Raw genomic sequence first — 15,750 nt, 5'->3', positions numbered from 1 at the left:
ACACCAACACTGAACGAATGATCTTTTATACACTGCTGATCTCTCAACCGGTATGAATGAAAAAATACAAAATAAGATGGAAGAAGGTAGGATGTGAAAATTATAAAGTATTCATAATCATGCAAACGTTAAACAGCGCCTTGCATGTACCCATCTGTAATTTCACCATTATATTTTGGTCATATACTTCAAACTCACCTATGTTGAATGGGACTCGATTAGCACGCTCGCCTCATCTTTCTGAACGTTTTGCAGAGTACTGTATGAAGGGTAAAATGATATTGAAATGGACTAAGTTTACACTCATTTTATTCAACGCTACGTCACGAACAATTTAAAAACAGGTGTTCCAACGAATTACCCATCCAAATTATGCTCAAAACATGAGTCATAATACAGCTTGGAAGTTAATGACACTAATGAAATGCGAGCGAAGCTTTAAGGCATTTTCGTGTAGTTAAAAACCGTTTTCTGTTTTACTTGCCTAAGGCAGTTCATCAATAAAGTTAAGCTTTCTCTTTTAAAAAAATAAAATTGCCTTTAGTTCGAGTCCAGCGGCATGAATCTTTCCTTGCAGCATTAAAATCATTAAAAACGATAGGGGTTTTGCGATGATAATACGCAAATAACGCGGTCTAACTGTCACGTAGTATTCATATTTTAAAACACTTCACGTTACGATAGAAGGTGTATTTTAATGTGTCTTCAGTCAGTCAAGAGATTTTTCAATGTTTAAGTAAAAACCATGACTTTTCCATAAAGTAAAATACTTTTCTTTCTTACGGTTTTGAATGGAGATCTCGTTTTATCGAAGCTCGGTTGAGAATCCATTGGACGTTTTGCGGCGATAAGCAATAAACTTAGCGTGTCATATTTTGCCAATCTACAGGACATCTGTCATGAAGAAGTTATTAACAAAAGCTATTTAAACATTTTCGATTAAAACGCCCACTAAATTATGTCAGAATATGCCTGTTTAACCAATGATTTTCTTTCAAAAAGTTGACAGTTTTGAAATATTTGGCCGGCAATCCCAGTTTGAATTCATTACAGCATTTATAGCTACTGGAAACCTTGGTATCAGTTCGCATCCCTTTGAATCTTGACACATTTAACCGATTAAGCGCAATTAAGTAATTTCCGATGCCGACTAACTGGGCAATTTTATCTCCAAAAAAAATTTTTTAAAGGAGATGGAGAGGAGGAAATGTTATTCACCAAAATGTCCCAGTTACTTCTAATCTTCACAAAAATCCCCATGATTCAAATTTACACGCAATTTCTCGAAAGTATATCAATAAGGGGATTATTAGTTGATTATTAGTTGATCCAATACCAAATACTCTGAACTAATATCACAAGAATTGTTTGGCAGACCTAAGGAGAATTGCTAATGAGATCTCGACAGTGATAGGGTTCAATTAAGCATGACTTGGTTCATCACTAAAAACTTAGATTCTTTTACTAATCTACGATTTCATATATAAAAATGTAATTATAAAAATTTCATTATAGGGGGTGCAACTCAGGGGTAGAGCCAGGGCGGAGAGAGCTCTCTCCGCTCTGAGGGTAGAGGGCTCGCTTTGCATGTGAGAAGTCCGGGGATCCATACCCCACACCTCCACCGGCCCTAAGATTTCTGAGATCTTTCATCATGTGCATTTTACATCGTTAATTCGATGTAATCCCACTTGACCACCTCGACCCTTCTTTTTTATCTTTTCTGATAAGCTATTAAGTGTTAACATTTCACTAAAACTTTGCTCCAAGAGTCAGCATCGTATGATTTCCTCGCTTCTAACAGTGCGATAGTACATTACACAATAATATGCATTAGCAAAGAAAACATTAGCCACTTTAGCACTGCTAAAATGGATGGTCGCTGACAAGCCTGAGTTTTCTTAGGCAAAAACGAATTTGCTTTGGAATAATTAATCTTTCCTTTGAAGTCCTTAAGCTGTCTCGTTTCCTTGGAAGTATTCCTGACAAGTTCAAAAACTTGTTTGTCAATTTTCACACAAGAGGATTAGCCAGATAAAACTTGCCAAGTTTTTCCATCGAAAATACTACAAAGAAACTCTCCAAGGAAAGAACTGTTAAAGAAACTGTAGTCCGCGATAAAATTAGTCGACAACTAACGCTCACGTAGCCGCTTTTAGGAAGGATTGGATAACGAAACGTAGGATGAATAGCAGTTCGCTGCAAAAGACCCATCACTCCATTCAACGTTTTAAACTCACAAAAAGCAAAGTTAGTGCAATTTTTAACTAAGGAACAAGAAGTAAAATTAAGGATATTACCGATAAAAAGTGATATGATATTGCAATCTTTATGTCAATATGACAACAATTCGTCACGTACGCTTTTTAGCTTGAACAAATAGCGCAACAAATGGAATAACAGCCCGATTTTCCGTAGTGCCTAGGTTTTCCCTTTTTTCAATATTCTTGAGGGATGAATTTAACATTTGTGCACATACAGCTAACTGCGACTGATAGAACAGGACAAAACACAAGTTTTAAGAACTGTCAACATCAATCCTACATGTTCAGTGTGCCGGTTCAACCAAAGCGCGGTTCTAGTGAGCTAGCAAGTGCTAAAGAGTTTCATTTCATATCCAGCCCTCCCCTCCCTTAGTAAAACTTGCAGTGATGGTCAAAGCAATTAAGACCTACAGAACCTCAAAGGAAATTGTTGTGTTTAAAAACGGTATAAGATAATGCGGTGAAATTAGCCCAGCGGAAAACAATGAAGCATTCCAATACAAGCTTTTAAGATCTTCCCTTTATCGACACCACGCTTTGTTTGGCAGCGTGAAGATTTAGTCTTCACAAAAGAAGTTACTATTTTAAAGGAATGCTGTTGTTTATAATACCAAATTATAAACAACGCACAGATTATCTGCTGGAAAGATACCCTGAAAAATCAGTTTCAACTAAGTTTTAAGAACATCTGTAGCTAAAATAATTTTTTTCAATGCGAGTCAATGAAAGACCACATCCCAGAAAAAAACGGTGATGTGAAAAATCTAATCTTAGTCAGGGGACTGACTATCAAGCTCATGCGTTAAAATCGTAATACATTCACACATCTTTGTAAAGTTAACTATAAAATAAAAGCGGAATTGAAATTCAACACCATGAAGTCAAATTTGTGGTTTGATAAATCTACACGCCGCGGACTCAGTTTCAAGAACTCAATGAATTAACTTCACACATTAAGCCACTGTGGATATATCTAACAAAATAAATAGCAAGTTATTATTTTTCCTGAAAAGCCAAACTTTGAAGCTGTATGATATAAGCGAAGAAGATCAGAGGAACCTTACTGATAAATCATTCCGACGAAACCCTTGTCGTCTGAGGAACTCAATAAGGTTCATGCGTTATGTAATGGCCAATTATTATTAATTTATTATTTCAACGGAACTAATGTTTCGCTTCTGCGTTCAAACTTAAAAAACAAAATTTGATGTGCAAATATTAATATTACCTTTAGAAATAGCATCTATACTGTCGCCCATATCTAGTAACAACAACTGTGTAGTGTGCAACATATAAAGGTCGTTCGAAATTTAAAAAAAAAAAAAAAAAGGTTTTGAAGGGTTAACATAAGCTAGTTTATTTTACTAATAAAATATATGACGGGACATTTTTCAAGCCTTTTGATATGATATAGCAAGGCACGTTTTGTTTTAAAATGTGAACACATGGCAGTGTAAAGACCGCTCCCCTCTACTTCTTCATTTTAAAAAATGATGAAAATGACCCTCTTTACATCGTAGCTTTCAGAAGGTCTCTTTTGGAAGTTTCTAGCAACTTTCGGAACTTTACTAGAGGGCGTCTAGGTAGTGCGTTTCATTGTTTTCAAGCTTCATAGTTCAATCATAAAACTCTCCTATTCCCTTTTGAAAATCTCTTAAGCCGACTATGAAATCACGGTGATGACCGATAAAAATTTTAACGTCATTTCACTTGTTATTTAAAATACCTCGCTGACTCGATTACCTTGAGGCACAAACTTGTCTTGAACAGTTTGCAGCTCTGAAACTGACTTCACCTTCGAATCCAACTTTCATTCTCTTTATAGAGTACTTATGGTTGAATATCAAGCTCTGTTAGTGCCTTATTTACGTTTACATAACAGCTAAATACTTCCTGTTTAAAGATATACTGGCTTTTAGCGAGCGATATTCGTTAGACGCCAAATACTTTAAAATTCTTATCGTTCTTAAATGATAACATCTCTTACCTGAATTCGTCGTTTCGAGAATTTAGCGTAAAAATAATTGAAAATGTTAAAATCGTAGATATCACGTTGAAGCAATATTCCTTGTGGATTCATAAGAGAAGAGTTTCACTAGATTTACATATCATTTTTTTACACCTTCATATTCCAATTATGTGGATGGGCATGATGCCAAAAGCAAACTGGTTGCAGTATTCATTCTGCTAGAAGAGAAACAACAAGAGGTGGTTCTCATTAAGTCTAACAACACCTGATTCGTGCTGGAGTTGTCTAAGTATAATTGTTTGAAAGTTTTCCCACAAAGTAGTGACTGTGATTTATCGTCTAAAACAAAACATCGAAGAATCAGTTTAATTTGTTCATTTTGATGAATTTTAAAATATCATTGTTAAATGTGATGTTTAAACTTTCCAGTCTCTTTGGGTCTATAATAATTACTTCACAAAATTTTGAACGATGTACTTACGACATTATGTAGAACTTCACTGATAAGAACTTTAGGCCGTTTTTTCAAACTATTTAAATCTCGTATATTTTGGAAAGGTTCTAATAAACTTTTGAAACACCAGGCATTTTCACATTTGCAAGAAATGGGACTGCTGCGAAACGATTTAATTATACAACCCAACAATGATATTCATTCTCCTTTTTACATTAGCGCCTACATTAAACTGACCATTAATTAGAATATGCGAAATGAAAACAACTACGATATGCCGGGAAACCGTAATTCATATAACAAGTATCTAAAGAAGAACCTTTTTGCAAACAGCACTGCAAAACCATATTAAGGTAGCGAGCGTTTTGTAGGCAAAGTTTTATCCAAAATGATTTCATGTAGTTTAATGTTTAGAGGCGAGGGAAAGAAATATTCCAAATTTCAAAAAAGAAAAGACATTAATTAGTTTTAGGTCTCCACCCATTAGCTCAAAACAGTGAATTCTTTTCAAAAGTTCCAAAACAACTGAAATCTATTAGACGTGTTGTCAATAGTCTCCCCACGCAACGGGCACCTATCTCTCTATGTTTTTCTTCAGCTTAAAAAAATAATCAGTCAATTTATATCGTGAACGGTCTTCCAGATATTTCTCTTTCTGATAGAAAAGAAATAAACGTAAATATCTCAAACCAAATAGAATACTACATTTTTTGCGCAGAGTTACTGCTGGAATTAATTTTCTGTCCATTCAAGTTTTAAATTTTCGCCTATTTGTTAGAAAGTATATATTTCGTGCGATGTTATATGAATATGGCATATCTTCTTAATCTTTTATCAAACCGGAGAAGACGAAGACGAAGACGAAGACATAACAGTAACCCACGAAAAGTTATTACTTAATAAAAACTATGCCATTCTACCTATTTGTAATCAAGAAATTAGGTATCAGATTGTTCTTACACACTAGTGGTTTCGGTCTTTTCCTCATGTTTTTTCCTGTCTTAAAAAGTTTCTCGGAAAATAAGCCAAATGGGTTCTTTTGGACGAGATTTTTTTCACGCAAATTATTTTTACTAATTGTTGTCATTGACAGAGAAAACTTAATGGAATGAAAAACACAAAAATTATTTCTAACACTAGCTGTTGTTGCAATTTCTTACACATGCATGGTTTTGTGGCCTGATAAATACTCAGTTCTATAGTTGCTGGTGTCTGGTTGATAATATGACCTAATTTTCCACACTTCAGCTAAGAATGGAAATTTGTAAGGCAGAAGAAGATTCCCACTAAACAAAAGATTGAGACAGACAAAGACTTGTTGGCGCCCAGGTGGTGGACAAGAAGACAAATTATGATAAGGTATTTAAAAAAATTCTATGAAATAAAACATTATTGACAAGGCGAATAAATAATAACTAGTATTTATTAGAACTATCATGATAGCAATATGTGGTCGCCGAAGAAAGCAAAGCTGTGTGGGTGGTTTTTCTTTGGATGAAAAGAAACATATTTACACATCCGTTTTTTACGTCAATTCAAAATCCACTGAAAACATGCTTAATACATTCACTTGTTTCGTGTATAGAGCAATAATTCAGAAAAATTCGGGTTCTCGAAATTGTTCGATCCATCAAACTCCTATATTCCTTTAGCCGGCATCGACAGGTTCAAGCTATTAACTGGATTCATTCAAGGTACAGCGTCTTTTAAAGTTTTTTCAATGTATGACCAAGTCAAGTAAAACTTGATATCGTGAAGAGGAACCATCTTTTGATAAGGTGGAAATATTATTTTTGCCCCCTTCTTTTGATAGAAAATGTTGGTAATAATAATAATGGAAACTTTATTTGTGTTTTTGAATGTACAATGGTAAATCTCACTACGTATAGGCAGTTTACAAATGCTGCTTGAGATAATAATAATAATAATAATAATAATAATAATGTCAGTGAAAACAATAATAATGGCAATAATAATAATAAAATCAGCCAAAAATGATTGCAGGAACTATTATAATTTAGGTGCAGTAGGTTAAGTTTCCACTGTTTTCCTGATTTTGAAAATTGCTTAGCGGTTTCCAAAACTATTTCGTGACCTTTGCGAACGAAAATGCATTTATTACTGGTTTAATAGTTTATTTCATCGAATGGGAAGCGCACGATTGGCCAAGAAGTAAATGGCGTGGCCTAAAAGGGGTAAACATTACCTTCTACGCGTACCTGAAACCTGTTTTAAGCGAACAGCCACAAGAAGCTAGCTTTCCGTGGTGCTTCGGCAAAGAGAGGTACGATGAATTTGGCGGGAAAGTGCGGAGGAGACCTTGACGCCAGCAGCATGCAACTTGTGATGAGCCACAGGTACTGAGGAACAATAATTGGATTCTAAGCCGTATTATCGTTTGTGTAATCTACAGCAAGAGATGAGAAATTTATCGTAATAACGAAATGTCCACAAAAAACGAAAATATTGAACTGATACTTCAAATTTCTCTTAAATAAAAATGACAAACTAAATCATTAGTTTTCTTTATAACAAAGAAGTAGATCATGATTTATTATTGTCAGTAATGTTTCAATTGAGTATGGATATTACTTTCAATTTCAACTGAACTGAACTGAACTGAACAGCACCAAAAAAATTCTATTTTTGAAGCGGTTGAGGACATCGAAGGAACAGACCAAAGTCAGTATGCATCCCCGCAAAATTTGGTTTCACAGCTGCTAACATTTTCATTTTCAAAGTTGGTTTTAGAAGGTTAACACCTCTATTAGTTGACCATTTAAAGCAAATGACGGGTTCCCATATCTTTATTCAGTAGATTAAGACTTTTTATTAGCTATCATAAATTAATCTAAATGTGTACATCATGACAGTTCACTGCCTTGCTTTCTCTTGAAACGCACCTTACCTTAAAGAAATTTTACTAACACTCCTTCGTTGCTGTTTACGGAGAAAAGCTGAAAGCATCAGCATCAGTAGCAATACGACTAACGATGAAACTTCTAAGCTTCGATGAGTGAAGTTCAGCCGAACAAAAATTATAGTAAACATATAAACCGATGGCCATTTAAGTCTGAGAATTAAAATGATCCGAATTATAATGATAGCTCCGACGAAGGGCTAACGCTCGAAACGTCAGCTTTTGTAATCGTTACGGTGGCCAATTTACCATTTCAACTTTGTTGATATATCCAAATTAAAATGATGCCTTGCAATAAATCAAGCAATTCATACGTCGCCAAGGGTTGTACGTTAAAATCGGTCCAAAACACCCTGCATTCAGTGGCTCAGTTCTTATACTTTTCGTTGCGTTAACCGGTCCGCCGAGAAGAATATGGTGAACAAAGCGATAAACATGCCGATAAAACGGTACTCCAGTTCCAAACGACGTAATCCTATCAACGGGGGAAGTCATTGGTATTACTGCTTTTGATGTAAATTCTACCTATTATTTTTATAACACAAAATGCTGAAAAGGACCCCTTTATCATTGTTTATAAATTGACAAGCGAATGCTGATATGATGGCCCCGACTTGTAGCTATAAACAACTGTGAGCAAGGGAAATAAGTGAAATCGGCTCAAATAAATGTACCGTGTTGGACTCTCTGCCAGTCTCAATACGCATTTATCCTCCTCTGAGAATTAACGCAACGGAATCAATAAGCGAGAATGATTTAGATTACACTGGATTTATCGACAAATCGCTTTTCAGCCGCTTGTAGGATTGAAAGAAACTCAAATTGGATCGTGTCGCACTCATTTTTATTCAACTGCCGATATATCTCTGAGTAAATAGGCCAACTCAATTTTATTTGCCTTAGGGCCAGAGGACAGTTTACGAGTTAATAGCTATCCATTAGTGGTCCACCCTTTTGAGGTCGCAACCGTCTAAAAAAAACAATATTGCCCGCCAAATTTTGGCAGTCGATTGATATGTTATGGTCAATTGGTGTCCGTTTGACATCGGGTTGAATCTAAACCTGCTAATCAAGACAAGCTTTTCAGTGAATAAAACGTATTGTGTTTACAATTTAGTGCATCTTACAAATACTGTACTAGACAGAATTTCATGAGTATGAAGTCTTTCTAGAGGTTTTGGCAACTTTCTATTTTTCAGTAACTTTAAAAAGCTGTCAAAGTTCTTGTTACCCAGGACATGCACAAAATAGGCAGTTGTCAGAACCCACTTCCAAGCGAAGAAGTAGTTTTCAATAAACAATCGAACTTCGTGCAATATTTATTAAACTGCCAGTTGCATGTTTAATGGGGGGAGGCAAAATGTCTAGATAAACAAAGAGCAATGTCAAAGACCAAAAGTAAAAAAAGAGAAAACATAAACAAAACACAACAATGATGTCTCTACGTTACTTCTGGCACGGAACTAGCAAAATTTTAGTACGGGACTTCTCAAAATACTTCACAAAAAACATGAACAAGAAGTCGACTTACCAAGTGAATCTTATTTAGCAAAAGGCAAACAATGGATTATAGTTGAATCTTGACTTTTCGGCATATTTCTTAATTTCAACTGGTTCTTTGTCAGCTCAGCCTGTAAAAAATATTATAGTTGAACATTAGCAATTTGCTTCGTTCTTTGAAATCGACTGACACGGCTCGTTTCAGATATAACTACTCCGATCTCCTTAGATGCGTTTACCCAAGCCAGTGAACACTCTTGTTTTACCTTTAAAAACTAACTCACATCAAAACCGCTGGCATACATAAGACAAGTTGACGCAAGGATATCTTCGACCTTAACCTTTCCGATAAAATTGCACTTGAGTTCCTAACAAGAACACAAAGTTGCCGTCAACATCTGTTTCATCAAAGCCATTTTCTCTTCGTCAAACTCCCGATTGCACAACATCAAACTCAGTTTGTTAACAACTGCCGTCCTACAAATGGGCTTATCGCGGCTTGCAGAGAGAGTAGAGAATTTTTACACAACACCGCCTTGGGGAGACAATTCTAGCGCCATGATGTTAGAAAGCTGGTGGGACACCAAACGAAATGTCAATACAAGATGAATATTGTTATCTAGAAACCTTGCCGGAACTGAGGCGCTATTCAAACAAAAGGAACTCGTTTAAACAATTAGGACAGCCAGCCTTCCCTAAAGCAAAGAGAGATACGTCGCCGAGAAACATACAAAATTAAAACATTTTTTCCAACAAAATTGCTCTAAATTTATTCAATAAATCCTTTATTCACGAAAAAGTTACCCAGGCATTTTTCTATGTTGTCTATCTAGCCAGACCCTTATTGGTTAGGATTTTTCACCAACTGTGCTCCATCGAGACATGGATTCGTTGATATGAATCGATCACACATGCAAATGTCTTGGTCGTCCGATGACAATGTTATTAATGATTCATTTTGTTTGAATTTTGTTTATCACTATATTTTGCACCATAGAAGAGAGTGATGCTATCGGAGACAATATCACTGAGATAAAAGCGCCGCTATAGTATTCGTCACGTCAGATCGCCGGTAGATCTTTGAGTACTTACATCAAGTCAAGATCATTTCAGTGATAAATATCTTGACTTATTCACTGGAACCTTCTTGAAACCGTCACAGTAACGACAAAATAGATTGAATTTTAGATTTTAGATTTTTTTACTTTTAGAAAGTAAGTCCTCTCAACTTACCTGAGATCAGTCCAATAGCTGAGCAGTCCCTTTCACTTCACGGAGATAAGTTTTTTTATACCAATTATTCCAATTCAGATTTGACATTTTAAGAGTATTTGCGTTATTTTTTTACAGAAAATATAAAGTTTACCTCAGCTTCAAGAAAGGTGCCCTGGCCAGCAAATATTCGTCTCAATCTGAGTCTGAGTGTAATATGAAATATTGCCTTGCTTTAAAATGTTGATATTTGTTTCTAAACAATACCTGCTGCCAGATAGACAAAAAAGGCTTGTTTACTTCAGCTGTTCCGGTGAAAACATTGCTCCAACTTTAAAGCTCATTTTTCTGATTTTTTATGTCTTTCCTTTCCACTTTTTGTGGCAAGGGGCTCATCCCCTCTTACCAAACACTAAATAAATTGTATTCAATTTGACGACGTTAGTCTGGCCTAAAATTGGTTTGTACAAATTTGCAAGTTCCCAAACCTCTGCGTTATTCAAAAGGTGAATACAGTGCTGAGAGAGATTCACATGAGGGTCCTGTGTCTCGTATCAGACATTACTATCACTCTTTCGGCAATTGAGGCGCATTTTGAGGGCTAAAATGGAGATTTTGGTAGGCTAAAAATAATTTAAGACCTCTCGCACGCTCGCATGATTATTTGTTCAGACTGCTTTTTTGTCATTTTTTTCAGTTCTTTTTTTCTCAGTGCCCTCAAAACTGATATCAATATATAGTAATACAGTTTATATTCTTGGGAATGAATATGTTTTGGGCCTTCTTAGAGCTCATTTTAACCCTCACATGTCGGCTCAGAATAAAATGGCTTTGTGAGTTGGGCCCATTGCATATTTATGCCCAAGAACATAACCTTTATTGTTTTGTAGTCTCTTGTAAAAGATTAAGGGCTGCCGACCAAAGGGGTATACTTAATTCTGAACGCAAACTTAGCAAAGTTAGTGGTACTGCCATTACAGACATTCACCATAAAAAGAAAACTTTGATTTGATAGATTCCACCTTGAATAAATTGAGTCTTGGCTTATTTCACAATCAGATCACATTCTTTACGGCAAAGATGAATCAAGCAATACAGACTAACGAGCTCTAAAACAAGCCATTTTATGCATAAAGGAAACAAAAGAAACTTACCTGCTTGGTAAAGAAATTAAAAAAATTGTGGTAGGTCGGATCGAAATTTGATTACAAGCCAGATGTAAAGAGTTTCTCAAAGAGATTAATCCATGCAAGTACAAAACCGGAAGCATGTCTAACTTATTTTGATCTTGGAGACAATATTGAAGAGGTTATTTCTCAATTTCTCCGAAATCTTGGAAAAATAAAGTGATTTTGGTGGATTGGCGTAAATTTACGCCAAATAACTATATCATGGTACATATGTTTCGTAGTGGAAAAAGATTTCGCATTGGTTAAAGCTGACCTTTGCCTAATTCATCTCACTCTTCGAAATATCCTTTTCTCATATCACTGACCCCTTCCTGGCGAATCTTCAATCTATTTTCACTTTATGCTGATTTTTCATGGAAACGGTAATGACTACTGGTTGAAATATGCGTTAAAAGTTGAAAATTCGTCCGTTTAGGACTAGAGAATCTCGATCTGAAATGAGAATGCTTTCCTAACGAAACTAAAGAATATTTCAATTTACGATTTCCTTTTACAGTGGCCAATACTACCTTTGTTTGAGATGCGATTTAGTACATGGAGTGCTGTGCTTTAAGGATTACATCTACCTTTCATCGACACGAACCGCTTGCAAAGATATCACATAACAGGATTTCAACGGAAAATCTTGTACTTCACCTTCTTGGCTTCCGAATAGACGCGTTTTGTCGGCTTTCAACCCACTTGACAAGACTCCGTGGACTAATTGCAAAACAGCGAGACTTGATTACGGCAGAAAAGGTGTCAGTTCTTTTATTTGCCTTTCATTCATTACATCTTAGTTACCTCATTACAGACGGAATACACTGTCGGAAATGAGCGCAATTACCAATAAGATGCCAGATAGTTTTCTTTTATTTGGATTCACTTGCGACTCACGGCGACTTATTTTAATCGTCAGACAGTTTAAAATGACACGTGGAGTAGCAGCAAAGGTGCTGGAAAGAAAAATCCAAAGAATTTGCGACGAGATTTTGAACGTGATAATTTAGAACAAAGAGTAAATTTGTACCGGTTACACAGAAAATCTTATGGAAAGTTTCTTCTTTTCTAGGAAATCGTTGTCATGTAATGGTGTTGACTGTTTCGTGTTGTTTGTTGAGACAGACGTATTAAGGGCTGCGTAGACACAACTCAATAATAGTTGCTTACGAAATAAACAATAATGGTCTCATTTTGGGTTGAGCGGAACCTGAGTGACTTGAAAGAAGAATCAGTTTTCACTTAACTTTCGAAATTAATACGCGTTAATTTCCGCATTTATCACACTCTGTGATTGGTCTTGAAAACTCGGACCACCCCTTCGATCAATCAGATTCAAAACTTTAAAATAGGATAACTGAGGCTTTCCCGCGTTTGAGACCGTTTGTTGCGATGTCACACTGAGGGCGTCGTGTTGTTGCACTTAATGTGTCCAACTTTGGCGATTCCGTCTAGGGAGACTGTGTTGCCTTAATTATTTCCTTTATTTCCTGGGGAAGCCACCCGTTTCCACGACGTAGACTTGCTGCAAACTAAGTGCCTGTTATTAAACCCATTTCCTGACGCTACTCTCAATGAGTGATATTAAACCACTTTCAACAGGAAAATAGTCGCCATGGAAGAATTTCATGAATATCATTATAGCCGCAGGAGGTGTCGTTTCCAACTGTTAATCGAAAATCTTCCTTTTAACCTACTGCCTGGTGGGTTTAAACTATGCTATAGACAAGTTACACTGTTATGTCGTAAATCTGACCTTGACTGTTGATCAACTTTAATCAAAATGCACCGCGATGAATCATGAAGAAAATCCACACTTTTGTTAAATGTTTGCTGCTTCTGCCATAAGTCCATAAGTCCATAAGTAGGGGTTAAACAGCGACCCTAATCATAGTTAGCTTTACATTGCATAGAGTTGTGATGTTATCCCTGTAGGCTTGATAAATTAACTACCGAATGATAGGGACTGATAGCTTTGGAATTAAAAAATTTGGTAAATTATTCATGATTCAGCTCCCCGAAAATTGTAAATCGAACACCATTTGTGATAGCTAAGAACTATAAAACTCAGTTTTTTCTATGTCTCAGTCTTTTATGTAGAATTAATGTTAAAAAATCCTACATTGTTGTCTTCTAAGTCAGATTCGCTCCAGAAAACATCTTGATCGCTAAAGTTAATTCCGGAAATTAACCCAAAGAGAATTCAGTTCGATAAACCTTAACTGATGGATTTTAAAACTGTAACACGCTGACTTTGTCTGAGTCGTATCACTATTAAAACTGAAGGTTTTCCCGGAGCCAATATTGGTCACCAACCATCTTTAGCAAGAACAGTAGGTAATTCCAACTAAGACCAGCGGTGTGATAACGGATGGTGTCAAAATTCAGAGTGCGGCAGGTGTGCGACGTATATTTCAGAATTTTATGTCATATCAAAGTTTACGACATTGTACATGACAACTACACACTAACATCGCAATTAAAATGATTTGCAGATTTTTTAGACTTTAAAAGATTGAGATGAGAATTTCATAAAAATTCCTCTTACGTGAGATTGTTGAAATTTGTACCAGTTATGCCTACGTTTACTGTTACATTAGAGACCAGCATTTTATTTCATCCTTCTCGCCGTAATTTATTTTAAATCTCACTATCTTCCCGACTACGGAATGAATTTGGTCAGTCCTGCTTAAACTGGAAAGATATAAGCCTTCAACAGTCATGAATTTCATACTTATAAGTAAACAGTGAAAAAAGGCCTCACTTACAACTAAAAATAAATGTATAAAAATAAAAATTGGCAAAAGCCACCTACTTTTACTGAGGAGATCTTTAGCCTGATCTTCGTCAATTCACAATTAAAAGCTCTTTTCAGGAATCAGTTCCGAACAAATTCGAGTGAGCTTTGGTAACAGTCGGAAATTAACGAGAACCTCAAACGAACGTTTTCCGTCACCCCTGGTTGAAGATGACACCAGCTTCTTGGATCAATGAGAATAGTGAAGCAAAACTTTGACATCAAGGAGTGTTTTTGACACATAAAAACAACTTGCAATGATATAAGTTTCATTGATTTCGACACTGTCTTATAACCCACAAGCTAGGAAATATTTTGTTGAAAAACTCGTCCATACACCATTTTTGACCTAAAACCTAGAAATTGGTTTCAGCACCTCAGTTCCCCCTTTAAACCTTTGACTTCCAAAAGCGAGTGATTAACACGTAATATAATATCCTTTTCTTTTCAGTAATCAGTTCCGAACAAATTCGAGCGAACTTCGGTAACAGTAGGAAACGAGAACCACGTAAGAACGTTTTCCATCATAACTCTCCCTATAATATCCGTACATTATGAAGTACGAACAAATTCGAGCGAACTTCGGTAACAGTCGGAAACGAGAACCACGTACGAACGTTTTCCATCATTAACTCTCCCTATAAAATCCTTAGATTATCAAGTACATATGTAATGAGAATACTCAAAGCTATCAGATAGAAGCTTTTAAGTTGATCGAACACCAAGGAAATGTGTAGCAGCTAGAAGGAGAAATAAAAATCAGATCTTGGGAGTTATAGGGTTAAATTTTGGCTGTTGTTAAAATGCAAATATCTGGGATTTAACAAGATTCAGGCAACAGTGCACGCGTGTAAGGGTAAAATTTACAAATAGCCATTTATTTTTCGATCTTTTGTAGCAATGTTGTCGTGAATCCAAATTGCGTATTTAGATCTATAACCATCTGGCCCTGTTTACTAAATTGCTCAGAGAATTTAATAGGCGGCTATCACAAATATTGCAAGCTGCTGGATTGTTGTTCAAAAGGTGATTGATATTCAGTCAATCCGAGAATAAACACCAATCAAAAATAAGCAAAAGAATTAATTAATGCTGACCTTGACGTTAACTCTTCTAGAAGAAGAAAACGGTTTGAATTGTACATCAGGAGCTCGTAAAAGCTCCATACGCTTAACTAAAGGGGAGAAGAATGACTCTTTGACGGATCAACTAAAATAGCGAAACATTTTCAGAGCAGAAGTTAATGTCAAAACAGGAATTAATAAAAATGACCTTGGCTTTAATACTGCTGTATGAAACAGAGGTTTTTTTTTTTTTTGGATCTCATTAATTTGTTTTAGTTTTGCTTTCTCACTAATGCACGCATCGAATTTTTCAAGGAGCTAAAAGGGACAGAAGAGATAAAGTTGAAGAGCATTGTCTCCTCAGTCGCAGTGAAATTTCTAGAGAACTATTCCGCATTTTT

General features: G+C 35.8%; 1 protein-coding gene across 9 annotated transcripts in view; it reads right to left on the bottom strand.

The window, feature by feature from the left end:
* Positions 1–9,774, bottom strand: part of LOC111324976 (voltage-gated delayed rectifier potassium channel KCNH5) — a 30,881-nt gene extending 21,107 nt beyond the window's left edge. For 2 of the 9 annotated variants that reach the window (XM_088763457.1, XM_022928653.2), the window contains exons 1-2: positions 9,374–9,774; positions 9,139–9,238 (exon numbers count right to left, since the gene is read on the bottom strand). The gene's annotated coding sequence lies outside the window, so the exon portion shown is untranslated. Of the gene's footprint in view, positions 1–198; positions 338–4,251; positions 4,349–9,138; positions 9,255–9,373 lie in introns of those variants that run through there. The other 7 variants (XM_022928645.2, XM_022928648.2, XM_022928651.2 and 4 more) reach the window with 7 other exon arrangements.
* Positions 9,775–15,750: the final 5,976 nt, after the last annotated feature.

This window comes from Stylophora pistillata, chromosome 6 (genome assembly GCF_964205215.1).
Source record: "Stylophora pistillata chromosome 6, jaStyPist1.2, whole genome shotgun sequence".
Classification (NCBI taxonomy): domain Eukaryota; kingdom Metazoa; phylum Cnidaria; class Anthozoa; order Scleractinia; family Pocilloporidae; genus Stylophora; species Stylophora pistillata.
This window is presented reverse-complemented; position numbering and strand designations above follow the sequence as displayed.